Source organism: Neovison vison, chromosome 1 (assembly GCF_020171115.1).
Source record: "Neovison vison isolate M4711 chromosome 1, ASM_NN_V1, whole genome shotgun sequence".
In the NCBI taxonomy this organism is placed as follows: domain Eukaryota; kingdom Metazoa; phylum Chordata; class Mammalia; order Carnivora; family Mustelidae; genus Neogale; species Neogale vison.
In genome coordinates, this window is record NC_058091.1 from 232,643,629 (window position 1) to 232,656,909 (window position 13,281).

At 41.8% G+C, this 13,281-nt stretch overlaps 1 protein-coding gene across 2 annotated transcripts in view; it reads right to left on the reverse strand.

Annotated features, from left to right (window-relative positions):
* The window catches only part of STK32A (serine/threonine kinase 32A), a 95,731-nt gene that overhangs the window by 39,613 nt on the left and 42,837 nt on the right, over positions 1 to 13,281 (reverse strand). The window lies entirely within an intron of this gene.

Here is a 13,281-nt window from a genome sequence, read left to right on the forward strand (position 1 = left end):
CTTATGGTTTGTCTCCCTCTCTGGTTTTGTCTTGTTTCATTTTTTTCCTCTTTGAAAGCTCACATTCTTAAATTCTTAAGTAGTCTATGACCCATAAACATGTGGGTATAGCTCCTAGGGGCACGGGGCAATTAAATTGCCATAAGATAGTAACACTCCTTATCCTTTTCATCTGTGTCACTGGACTGAAGGCTCTACAAAATAAGAGGAAAAGATGATACTTAGTATGGTTGTATTATAAAGTTGCAGAAATTGGAAACTTTTTCAGGATGATGTTCTAATGCGTCTAGTTTCTTTAGTAAATATTATTGCTGGGGTAGTTAAAGGCGTGGGACTCCTCTTGCAGACACTAATGAGATTGTTAAATCCAGAGGAGAGAACAAAACTCACCTTCTTCCATGAAGAACCACTGCGGGAGTGGTTTGATGGTAAATGCGTAGAGGAGCAGCCCACAGCACTTTCAGAGTCCTTACGACCAAGTATGGGTGTGAGCAGCACTCATCAAGCAGAGAACAGCTCTGCCGTTTGTAAGGGCTGTTGCTTCTGCTTTCCCAGGGTTTTACTGTCCTTCCCTAATGCACCATTAAAGCCCTTCAGCCTAAATTCACAAAAGCCATTAAAGATAAAATTCTGCAATAGGTTTTGGGGATGCATTTTCAGCCCAGTCAAGTGGCTTTTATGCCCCTAGAATAAGGTGACCTTAGTCTTGGACAGACCGAGCATGTCAGGGTCCTCTTTTCTTGAAAATATTAGCGAATAATAAGCCCCGGACCTACAAGCAGAATGATGTGTACATCACACTAACGTGCAGGTACATGGACAGGCTCATAAACTTGGACTAGTTTCTTATTTTGCTTGTGAGGTTCCTAACATGAATTCTGGCTTCTTCGGTGAACCCCTGTATGTGTGGCTCATTTTTCTCTGGTGCAGGGTACAACTGGCTAAAAAGAGCGTTGAAGGGTTTCAGACTGCCTGTTTCTATGGCTAACTCTCTCTCTGTATTGCAAACTCCACCCCAAACCCTTTGATGGATTCCACTGTTTCTAGAATTTTGCAGTCCAAACTCACGCATATGAAATAAAGTCCCTTCTATCATCCGGCTCCTGGGCTGCTGCCACATAGAAGCACATGGGATTTTCCCCTCCCCACCATGCTCCCTGCATCCCCTCACCTTCTGCTGTTGTTTTGCCTGAAACAGAGCTCTCTCACCATGGGCTCAGAAAAAGCAGATTTATCCCTCGACTCAGAGCTCCAATGCCATTTCCTACAGGAAGGCTTCTCTGAATTTCCAGTTCTGAGTCACTGCCACCTCCTGTGTGACCTGCGTCTTGTACTTCATCCATCATAGCATTTATCATGCTTATATTTATTTTTTCTCCAATTGGATCGTAAACTTCTGAGGTCAGTGATGGTTTCTAGGTTAATGTCCTGTTCCGTTACATAGGCTCACAGTGGCTGGTAGGCAGTGAATGACTAAATGATACCAGGAGGATTTCTAGTGACTTCAAGGAGGATAATCCTAACGCTATAAACCAGAGCACTAATGATGCACCATCAGATACCATGCAAGGCAAACCGGGTATTAGGTATTAGGCTCTTTTTCCTTCTTTGAGACCGGCCTCAGTGATTTTTTTTTTTCTTTCAAAAAGGAGGTCCCATGGAGCTTTGCTGGGAGGTAAGACACTTGGGTATGGCAAGATTAGCATAATGACTTCTTTGCCTGAGTTTATGAGGGCTTGATGAGAAAAATGACTTGCTGTGGGTTTGACAGTTCGGGAACTTTCTGTGAAATCATCGAGTCTCATTTTTCTTAAGTATCAAAGCCACATGTCATTACATCCATTACCTTTCCCAGAAACCACCTGGAAGCTTAAAGAATAATGCAGAGATCAGAGAGCTCGTGTGATACTTCTTACTTCGATCTTAAGATTCGTTTATTCATTGAATACTTACTACTTTGATAAACCACTGTGCTAGAATAAAGGAAATATAAATGAAATCTAGTTCTTTCTGAGATGGAGAGGGTAAGAAAAGTTCATAAGGAACCATGCCAAAAGGTTTACGGTGGTAAATGAGCATGTTTACTACTAAATTCAGAGAAGGAATAAGAGGAAAATATAAGACAGATATTTAAAAAGTGGACTTTTGTGGCACCTGGATGGCTCAATGTGTTAAGGCCTCTGCCTTAGGCTCAGGTTATGATCCCAGGGTCCTGGGATCAAGCCCTGCATCGGGCTCTCTGCTCAGCAGAGAACCTGCTTCTTCCTCTCTCTCTGCCTGCCTCTCTGCCTACTTGTGACCTCTATCTGTCAAATAAATAAATAAGTAAATAAAGTGGACTTTTAACATAAAAATAAAGTGTATAAACACAAATTCTGAGTACACAGCTTCCCCAAAATGTGATGCGGTCACTTCTAAGTCACTACAGGGTAAACGGTAGTATGCTAACATTGTTTATTCACATATTCACCAGAAGAGCATGAAAATAAACCCCTCGTACTATATTAAAATTCCTGATAGAACAAGTAGACATTTTCTAGGTTTGAAATTTAGCACCACTTCCTTATCTCTTTAGCCTGGTTAAATAATACTAAGTGTGTGAGAACTTCTAAGCTGTTTCTTTCACTTAAGGGGAACTATGTTTATACTATGTGTATACTATGGTTTAACCCCATGGTTATGTTCAGAATCACCCGGCAGGGCTCTAAACACCCTGGGTTCTCTGTCCTAGTTCAGCCCTGGGGCAGTCAGACTCTCTGTGGCCAGGCCTAGCTGTCTGTCTGAAAACAAACAGAAACTTCTAGGACTTTCTGATGTACGGTCATCTTCAGCAATACCATCCACAGGCCTTGTCCACAGCCAAGGACATCAATCCGATTTTAATCTATGAACCTCTTGGAAGTTTATCTATGAACCAAAAGGCACCAGAAAAGTACAACACTTAGCATTTTTGACAAAATTCTTTGGTTAAGATATACACGGAGGACTCTTACATCTTGCATGTAATCAGCAGGTCACGAATGAGTTCCCTCTCTCTTGCTATCCGTCATTCTTGCTGATGACAATGTCTTGTGGATGTTCCGTCGACTCCCCCAGCACTCAGTCCCCCGAGTTACCTACAGTTATTTTTCTGTCTCTGGACCCCTCTTGTTTCCTTACTCCTATGTCCTATAATTATTCCTTTGCTGTTACAACAGCCCACCCCCTGATGCACCTCACCTTCTATCCAATCCACCTCCCAAGCTGGCACATGCAGCACCCTCAGGCCACCAATTATTAACTCTGTCACTTTGCATTCATGCATAACAACTCTCACTCATATCCTCAGTTCCCTTCCACAGCCATCGTTAACATTCCTTGTACAGGGCCCTTGGGTGGCTCACTGGTTTAAAGCCTCTGCCTTCGGCTCAGGTCATGATCCCAGGGTCCTGGGATCGAGCCCCACATAGGGCTCTCTGCTCTGCAGGGAGCCTGCTTCCTCCCCCTCTCTCTCTGCCTGCCTCTCTGCCTGCTTGTGATCTCTGTCTGTCAAATAAATAAATAAAATCTTAAAAAAAAATTCCTTGTACAAATCTTTAAATTCTCTTACCCCCTTCAACTATACTCACCTATTAGAATTCCAGTATTGGTTAAACCCAGCTCCCCCATTCTTTTCACCTACACCACACTCTTGAACTTTCCTAGAATGGGTCACAGTAGTATTGATTTCTCATTCAAAGTCATGGCCACACATCTCAAGCCAGCACCAGTGTTCCAAGCCATAGGGAGATCCCTTCTCCAAGAGGAGCACTGCACACTTTCCCATTGCCTTCATGTCTCTTCCACATTCCTTCCCCTTCCTCTCAGCTGAAGACTGAGCCATCTTCACAAAGACAAGAGATCTACCACGAAGTCTACCAACCTCCTTATTTCTATACCCATACTTATGACATTTCCTCCAGTTATACTAGATGAAAAGTCCCTATACCTACCCCAGTCAACTCTTCTCCAGGGGCTCCAGATCTTGTCTTTTCTCACCTTCTCACAGATTTCTCCCAGCTAGGTATTCCTTCTTCTATACCTTCTCTTTCTACCTCTCTTGTATGAAATATGTTATGATTGAGTCTCTTGGAAATAACTTCCCTCATGCCTAGTGACCTCCACTTGTTGTCCAAGTTTACTGCTTTCCTTTGTAATAACAACTCTAGGTTGAGTGGTTAATAGGTGAGAAACTAGAAACAGCATTTCCATTCTTCTCCTCAGCTATTCTATCCAGGCTTCCCTCCCCTCTACTTCCTGAAACTTCCTGTCAAGTACATTGATGACCTCCAGCTTCCCAAATCCACTGGGTGCACTGTTATTTATCATGCTTAACTTCTCTGTGGTTGAACATTCCTTCCCTTCTGACCTATTTTATTCTTGTGGCTTGCAAAAAGCCCCATTCTCCTGGTTTTCCTCCTGCCACAGAGATTCCTCCTCAATCTTTGTCTGTAGATATCTTCTTGGTTCAACCTTTAAATGATGAGATTCCCCAGATCTCAGTTATATATACAACTACTCTCCACTTAAGTTATTTCATTTAGTCCTGTGATTTTAAATATTATATATATTTTATAAATATTTATACATCTGTATATATCTGTATACACACACACACACACACACACACACACACACACGTGTGTGTGTGTGTGTGTGTGTGTGTGTATAAAATCTGTATCCCTGACCCTGGAATTCTAGATTAATAATATATCAAGCTTTCTGCTTGATGTTTCCATCTGTATGTCTAACAGCCAGGATAAATATAATATGTTCTAAAGAGAAGCTCTGATATTTATCCACATTCCACACAAACACCCAAACCCTCTTATTCCAGAATTCCTTACCCTAGTACATGGTCCCATAATTCTCCCATTGTAAAAATGAAAATCTTGAGATCATTCTTTTTTTTTTTTTTTTTTTTAGGGAGAGAGAGGAAATGTGCACACAAGCAGGGGGAGAGGGAGAGAGAAAATCTTAAGCAGCCTCCATGTTCAGTGTGGAGCCTGACACAGGAGTCGATCTCATGACCCTGAGACAAAATCAAGGGTCAGATGCTTAACCAACTGAGCCACCCAGTGGCCCATCCTGAGATCATCCTTAATTCTTTCTTTAATTCATAACACCAGTCCTTCAACAACTCTTGATAACTTTACCTTTGAAGTAAAATTATTGAAAACAGTATGGCAGTTCCTCAAAAAATTAAATATGGAAATTAACATATGATCCCACAATTGTCTTTCTATTGATCTATACCCAAAGGAATTGAAAGGCAGGCCCTTGAACAGATAACTGTGTATCCGTATTTGTAGCAGGACTGCTCACAGTAGTCAAGAAGTAGAAACAAACCAACTATCCATCCATGGGGGAAGGATCAACAAAATGTGGTGTGTACAGACAGTGGAATCCAGCTTTAAAAAGGAATGGTATTCTGATGCAGGCTCCAACATGGTTGAACTGTGAAGACATTATACAAAGTGAAATATGCCAGACACAGGGACAAACATGGTATGACTCCACATACACGAGGTACTTAGAATAGTCAGATTCAGAGAGACAGAAAACAGGATAGTGGTTAGCAAGGGCTGGGGTGAAGAGGGAAGGGTAATCGATGTCTAATGAGTATGGAGTTTCAGTTTGGGGTGATGAAAACTTTCTGGAGGTGGATGGAGATGACGGCCTAGCAGCCGTGAGTGTACTTCAGGTACTTTGTCACTTGCAAATCATTAACCTGATTTTATTTTGTATATATTTTGCTACAATAAACATAACTATAATTACCATTTCCACTGCTACCATTATATCTTACAGTTGCAGTATTTTAGTAGTACCTTCTTGCTTCTCCTATAGCCCCCTGATAATCCACTGACCACAAAGCCTCCGGAGCGGCAGTGTTCATGACACACAGCTTCCCTGAACAACATCATCTGGCTCCCAACCCCCAGGGAAGAAAATCTAAGCCGTCATTGCTGGCATCATATGGCCTCTGTGTACGCTAGCCCCAAACAGCCCTGAGCACCACACGAGAGCCTCCTGTCCCTGCCACACCCCATGCTCCAGCTGCTCTGGTCCGCCTTACCCCTCTGCACAAATGGCCCCCTCTGCCTGCAGTCCTGCTCTCCTACATCTTCACTTGGTTCACCACTGCCCGTCACTTCAGGTCTCTGCTAAAACATCATCTCCTTCTCCAAGTTCTTTCCTGACCACTCGACTTAGAGTAGCCTCCCCCACTGTCCTTACCTCTTGACTTCCATCTTATGTTCCGTGCAGCACTTAACATCGTTTTCTTATTTACTTATGATTATTTTTACCCCCACTGGAATGCAAGTTCTTAGAAAAAGGACATCTTTTCTGTATTGCTCAATGCTATAACTCCCAGGCTCGTAGAAGTGCCCAGAACAAAGAAAAGGCTTAAGTAAGTATTTGTCATAGAAATGCATGCATCTGGTCCCTTGTCTTCTCAGACTTCTGGAAGAATAAGCCATGTATTTCTTTTCTTCTTGAGAGAGGAAAAACAGAACAAAAAGCCCTCTCTCTGTCCCCGATGCACTGGATTTACTGTTGGTCAACTAAAACATCAATCATTTTTATTAAGTTTGAGTGAATATTAGAGTAAGTGTAAGGAAGAAGTGATTTCTGCACAATTAGAGTCTGCAGTTTCAGAGAGGGGCTACAGAATTTGGGGGGTGGTAAGTTGCAGTTCTAGGGACACACATTCTGTAGAAATTCTTCCTTCCATCTGGATTCAATGAAACAGAAAAGGCTGAATCAGCAGATGCCCACTGTGGCAACTATAAATAACACCGTAGAAATATAAGGCTCCCTGCAGTGGGGTCCAAGGTGGGACTGATCTGTCTGCCATTCTCACTTGAATGACTTTACAAGACATTAGCAGAACTTAATAGGCTAATTACATCCCTTCCCTGCTCCTACCCTGGGATCAAGTTGTTCACCCTGCAATCCTATATGGGGTATTGTGAGATCAGGGGACAAGAAAATCCATGCATCCAAACCATAGTCAAGCCCTTCAGTGTCTGTGGCTTTCTGAGAGATCTACAGTTGGGGTTTTGTTCTTTGTTACATAATGTGCTCTTATACTGGACCCTCTCCAAGTTCTTCTTCTTCTTCTTCTTTTTTTTTTAATACAGAAACATTTTAATGGTTTTTATCCCCCAAGTTCTTGAGAAGGAAAAAAATACATACGATTCTATAGTTTACTATTTAAGATGTGACACAAAGGTTATTGGTCACATAAACAGATGTATGTTAAGAAAAAAAGTGAAGTGGGGATGACAGGGTGGAAGAGGTAATTGTTAGCAGAAATGCATGGTTTGGAATAGGAGGCAGCTGTGAAGACGGCCAGACCTACATTACGGGTCTGGTACAATGTCCATCCTTTTTTATGAACTGGCTGATTCTTCTTTTTAATTTAAATTTCATTTTTAAAAATTGAGATATAATTGACATATTAGTTTCAGGTATAGGACATAGTGATCCGATACTTATATATATTGTGAAACGACCACATCCATCAGTCTAGTTAGTACCCATCACCACACATAGTTACAGTGGGTTTTTTTCTTCTTTTGTGTTTTACTGTGGTGAGAATTTTTAAGATTTACTCTTTGAGCAGCTTTCTGCCTGCTTAGTTTTGTTGTTGTTCAAGTCCAGCATTTCCCACAGGTTTGTTCAAGGGGATATGAATTACATTATATTCTGTAATAATATAATACATAATACATATTCCATATATAATATTTATAAATACTACTATTTATAAAGCATTATATAAACATATAATGTTTGCATATTCATTTTGGGTGTAATGGCTTTTCATGGATAGCAATGCCTTTTATTTGTGATCTCATGACACAGATCCAATACCATTATATATTAATCAGGTGATGAGGACAGTGATTTTACCAACCTCCCATCTATGAAAATGTTACCCAGTTATTTATTTTTGGATTTGTGTTTCTTTTCCTGTAGTATCACCAAAGACACCAGCACATTCCCCATGCCTTCCTTCTCTCATATGTCTTCTCCTGTGGCTTCTGAATTTCTCCTCCATTATCCCTAATAATTTAGTGTGTATGTACCCTCCACAAAACACAAGCTAGATCATTAGAACCCTATCTTAGCACCTCACTCTCCTCCAGTCCCCACAACCCAAGCAGCTTATGCAGAGATTCACCCAACCAAGACAGGTTTCTTTGATAATGGGGAAGAGTGGTAGGGACCAGATCTTAATGACCCTTAGGTGAAAAAAGAGGACCGTTCTTCAGTAGAGAGCACTTGAAGGAGTTACAAATAAGCTCTCAAATCAGGATCTGAGAAAGAACTTCTTAATAGTTAGGTACTTCCAAAGTTGGCATAATCTACCATGAAATCTTAAAATGTGCCGTGGATGCTGTCACTGAGGCTAGATAAGCATTTGACAGTGGTACAGCAAGTGGGCAGTGCAGCAGAGGCCTACTAACCTGCTCAGCTGACCTTTCACAACCCTTTGAGCCCTGACTTTCTGTGCACCATCCAGGCTTCTCACAGATGCTCCCTGAAAAGTCACCTTCCTTCATTGATTTATCACTTATATACCAAAGGAAAGCAGTACTATCCACATTTGCCTAAATAAATAAATAAATGGAATAAATTTTAAAAAGGAGACTTAAGGGCCCTGACTTTTCTACAGTCTCCTAGCTCATAAATGGTACAGATGGAATTTAAATGTCATGGTCTTTCCACTATTGCTCAATTGGTTATTTTTAGCAAGTAGGTTCCAAGCATGGAGCCAACTCCTTAGTTAGTAGTGTCTGCCATGTTGAAAAGGAGGGCATTCATGTTCAAGAGGAAAGAGGGTGAAGACTGATCAGAAATTCCTGACAGAGACACAAGAAGAGGTGTTTGAGGAGAGCTGGCAGAAAAAATGGTCAAACTGCTATATTATCCCTGAGTAACAGGATGGTTTGAGCTGCCATTTATTGTCCATGTTATGATAGCTACTTGATAGAGGACATATCTTTTACTTCCAACCACAGCTCCCTAATGTGGATGTTATACCTAGCAGGTAAAGAAAGGGCAACTTAGAGAGTTGAAAATAATGTATATTTTCCAGCCTACTCTACGATATAGCCATGTCTCTTTAAATGTAAAGTTCCACGTGTCTTACTGTGGAGTAAATCTGTTTTTCTAGAAGGTGACTCATGCTTATCTTGATGGTATAGACCCAGTAGTACAGACATCCCTGTCAAAAAGCGCGGTTCTGTAAAACCATGCCATTCACTTGAGATTTTCAGCCAACTTTGCAATCTTTGGAGGCAGAATGTTTAATGACAAGGCTCCCTGCCTTGCTGTTAAGCATTGGTCAAAGCTCTTTAACTGCCATTATTTATTTCCCTTAATTTGGACTCACACAGATAGAAACCTAGGTCATGTTTCCCTGTTCAGTAACCAAGGAAGCAAGGACACAGCATCAGGGACCTGAACTAAATCCCCTAGCCATGGAGACTGGCCTGAACTCAGATCTCCTGGATCTTCCCTCAATCCAAAGTGCTTTTACGGATGGAGATGTACTAGTTTGAGGAGGGGAAAGTGTCTGTCTACAAAGTATGAGAGACCAAAACGTGGTCATCTACTGATTGTAACATATTAACTGCCATGAGAGGGTTTTTTTGTTTTTTGTTTTTTGTTTTTTTAAATAACCAAATTGAGGAGAGGCATATTCAATTTGGGGCAAAAAGCAATTTGTTCCATTTCAGAATGATCAATGAGACATAAGGGGAATTCTGCCATATGGGCCTTCAGGAAAACTTTTGCTTCCCCAGTAAAAGATGAGAAATACCCTTCTGGGACTGAGACCTCTGATTGTGTATATTGAAGACAGTAACAGTATCTATAGGGTTGCCTTGAAGGTTTAGTGAGACGAGGCAGATAAAACTCTGAGTCCAGTAGTCTGCACACAGTGGTTGTTCAACTGTCAGAAAACATTGAACAAATGATTAGGAAGTGTCCAGGTAGAAAGGGCTAGATGGTGAGAAACTTATGTCAAACTGAGGGTATTTAAGGGATGAATAGTCGTTTTCAACTATCACTGAATCATTGTGACGTTCTAATGATGGTAGATTTCACTTAACGCAACATGTGAGAGACCAGGATAAGCCTTTAAGTGCTGTATTCTATGTTACCTCAACAGCCTTATCAAGTCAGTACAGTGATTCTCCCTATTTCATAGATGGGGCCCTGAGAAGCCTAGGATGGAGCTATCCTATTGTTGCCCATTATTATGAGAAGTTAGGACTTCACTTCTTATCACCAGAAGTGATATTCAAAATACATCACAGGGAACAAACACTGGCTAATCAGAACAGGGCACTGACCAGTAACAATCCTGGAGGCCACTGGTGAACGAGCAGTGCCTGTGGGGGACAACTAAGCAGAAGCTGTGTCTGACGTAAGCCTCCCATGGGCAGCAGCAGAACCAACCGCGAGGCTGCCTGTGAGTCAGCAGGAGGAAGAACTTTCTGTAAATCAGCAGTGTCTGAAGGTGAAATGAACTACTTTATGTGGCTGCGAGTGGCCATTCTTTGACGTATTGAAAGGCTAGGAAAACAGTTTCTTGTTGGGGAGGTTACGAAAGGAATTCTGTCTTTGGATGGAGGTAGGACTTGATTTCTAAGCTAACCTTGGGCTCTATTATCCTACAGGCTGGTAACGGTCTTAGTTGCTTAACATTTCTCTGGAAAATAGCAAAATCCTCCACTCTTACCTCAAAAGTGATAACAGATTCAAATATGTTCCCTTTCCTGGACTGGCTTTATCTTTTTTTTTTTTTTAAAGATTTATTTATTTGTCAGAGAGAGAGAGAGAGAGAGAGCACACAAGCAGGGGGAGCAGCAGGCAGAGCAGTTAGAGGGAGAAGCAGACTCCCCACCGAGCAAGGAGTCCGATGCAGGACTTGATCCCAGGACTCCGGGATCATGACCTGAGCCAAAGGCAGTGGCCCAATCAACTGAGCCACCCAGGAGCCCCTGGCTTTATCTTTTTAGTCAAGTACAAGTGGGAAGTAAGGTTGAGCTCAAGGATTTGCTTGAACATGGTGAGGTGACCTGGCCCCAGCTCCCCTCTCTTACCACTGCTTGAACCACTCTCCCCTTTTCTCAGACACATTCCCACCACAAAGACCACTGTTCTGCTGCAGGAGAGAACAGATTTCCACCTTAGAACTGCTTGTTCAGCAAGTCTGGCTCCAGACGCCACCTACATCTGGGGATTCTGTGAGGCCCACACTAATGCCTCAGGTAGGCTTCCCTCCAAATGCGTACTCTCTGAGATCCCTGCTTATTGCCCGAGAAGCACTGAGGGCAATCTGTAATGAACACGGTAATTTGTATATCTGGTTCCTTGTTCATTGTCTATCTCTTCAACTAAACCATGAGCTCTACGAGGACAAAAAACCAGGTTTTTATTCTTCAAAGCTCTGTGCAAGCACTGTGTGCCTGACCCACAAACAAGGGACCAAACTTGAAAGAATGAAGCTTAAGCTTTGTACTGAAATGTGTGTGGGGGTAAGGTAAAATTTAATTTGGACCAAGTCGCGGGTTGCATATTAATGAAACCCTGAACCTTATAGAAATTATTGGAAGCACAGTGCAGGCTAGTTAAATGTCAACCTACAAATGAACCGTTCTCTGCCTTTTTCATGTGGGTTTTCATAGGTGGGTGGTCTCGGTTGAGAAGCGCATTCACAAAACTCCTTTTTGAAACTGCCTGATGCCTAATACGAAGAAGGCAGATTCTCCTGTGTTCGCAATGTGTTATTCATGCTCATTCATTATTTGGTAGCTCAGGAGCAGGTGCTGGGTAGAACTTATCAACCTAATACCCTCATTACTGCTCCACCGTTTTGTTTTTGAGGCTCAAGTGGCCCTTCTGCTGTGGGAGGTAGAAAAATAGAATGTTTGCCAGGCTTATGATCTACTGAAGAGAAGATTGACCAAAACAAAAAGAAAGGGCATTTTCTCAACCACTCCACAGAAAATGATGGCCTGAAACCACATTCTGGATCCCACTGCAACAACAGATATTATCAGTACACTGCAAAGAAGGAAGCCGACATCAAGTGGAACGTATAAGGCATAAGTAATCAGTTAATCTACCATTTTTTGGACCTTTAGTTTTCTCATATTGGACATGCTGCTTTGGGATATTGAAAAAGATTCAACTTCCCTTATAGATGTTTTAGAGAAAAACAAAACACCTTGGGCCAGAGAGATGTTATAAAAAGCCACAGATATTTGAAATATCTTGCCAGATCTGAAACACCGAAGACAGTCTCTGGACAACATGGTTTACCATATACTAAAGCCAATGGATTTGACTTCTTGAATATTCTCATAGGTTACCCTCATTTTACAGGCAATTTTAACAAGCTGTTTTTTTTTTTTTAATTCGGTCTCCCATCCCATAATATATTCAAAGCAGCCTATCAAGAGTGAAGACAGACGCTGTCCTGAGGAGCACCTGCTACATGTGAAGATTGAAGTCTTAGCAGCTAAGCAAACTATACAAGCATACTATGTTAGTTTGTTAGGGCTGCTGTAACAAAGTACTACCAACTGAGGAGCTTGCAGAACCCCAGAAACATGTTATCTCCCAGTTCTGGAGAGTACATGTCAAAATCTTTCAGCAGGGCCGTGCTCCCTCTGAAACCTGTATGTGAGAGCCCTTTCTTTCTTCTCCCTAGCTCCTGTGGGTTTGCTGGCAGTCTTGGGCCTTCCTTGGCTTCTAGACGCAACACTTCAGTCATCCATCTTGACGTGGTGTCTCCCCGTGGCTTTCACGTAGTCCTCTCTCTGTGCCCAAATATCCTCTTTTGATAAGAACACCAGTTACATTGGACTAGGGCCACGTAATGAACCACTTTTACTTGATTACCTCTGTGAAGACTCTATTTCTTAATAAGGTCACCTCCTGAGAGACTTGGATTTAGGATTTCAACAAAATCCTGCTGCTTTTGGATAAACAGCAGTAAATAGCTCATCTGATCTTGAGGGTACCTATTATTTTTGTATGAATGAAAATAAGGGAGGCTGTATTAAGAGCAGACATAGGCTATCTTTGAATCAGATAATCCTACTTTTGAATCTGGCCTTAGTACACTATGATATTAGTAAAATTATTCAACCCTGTCATGGTACCGTTGACTCTCAAATTAGGCAGTACATACAAAATGTTTATTATCATGGAAGCCACTGGCATTTTCCCAAT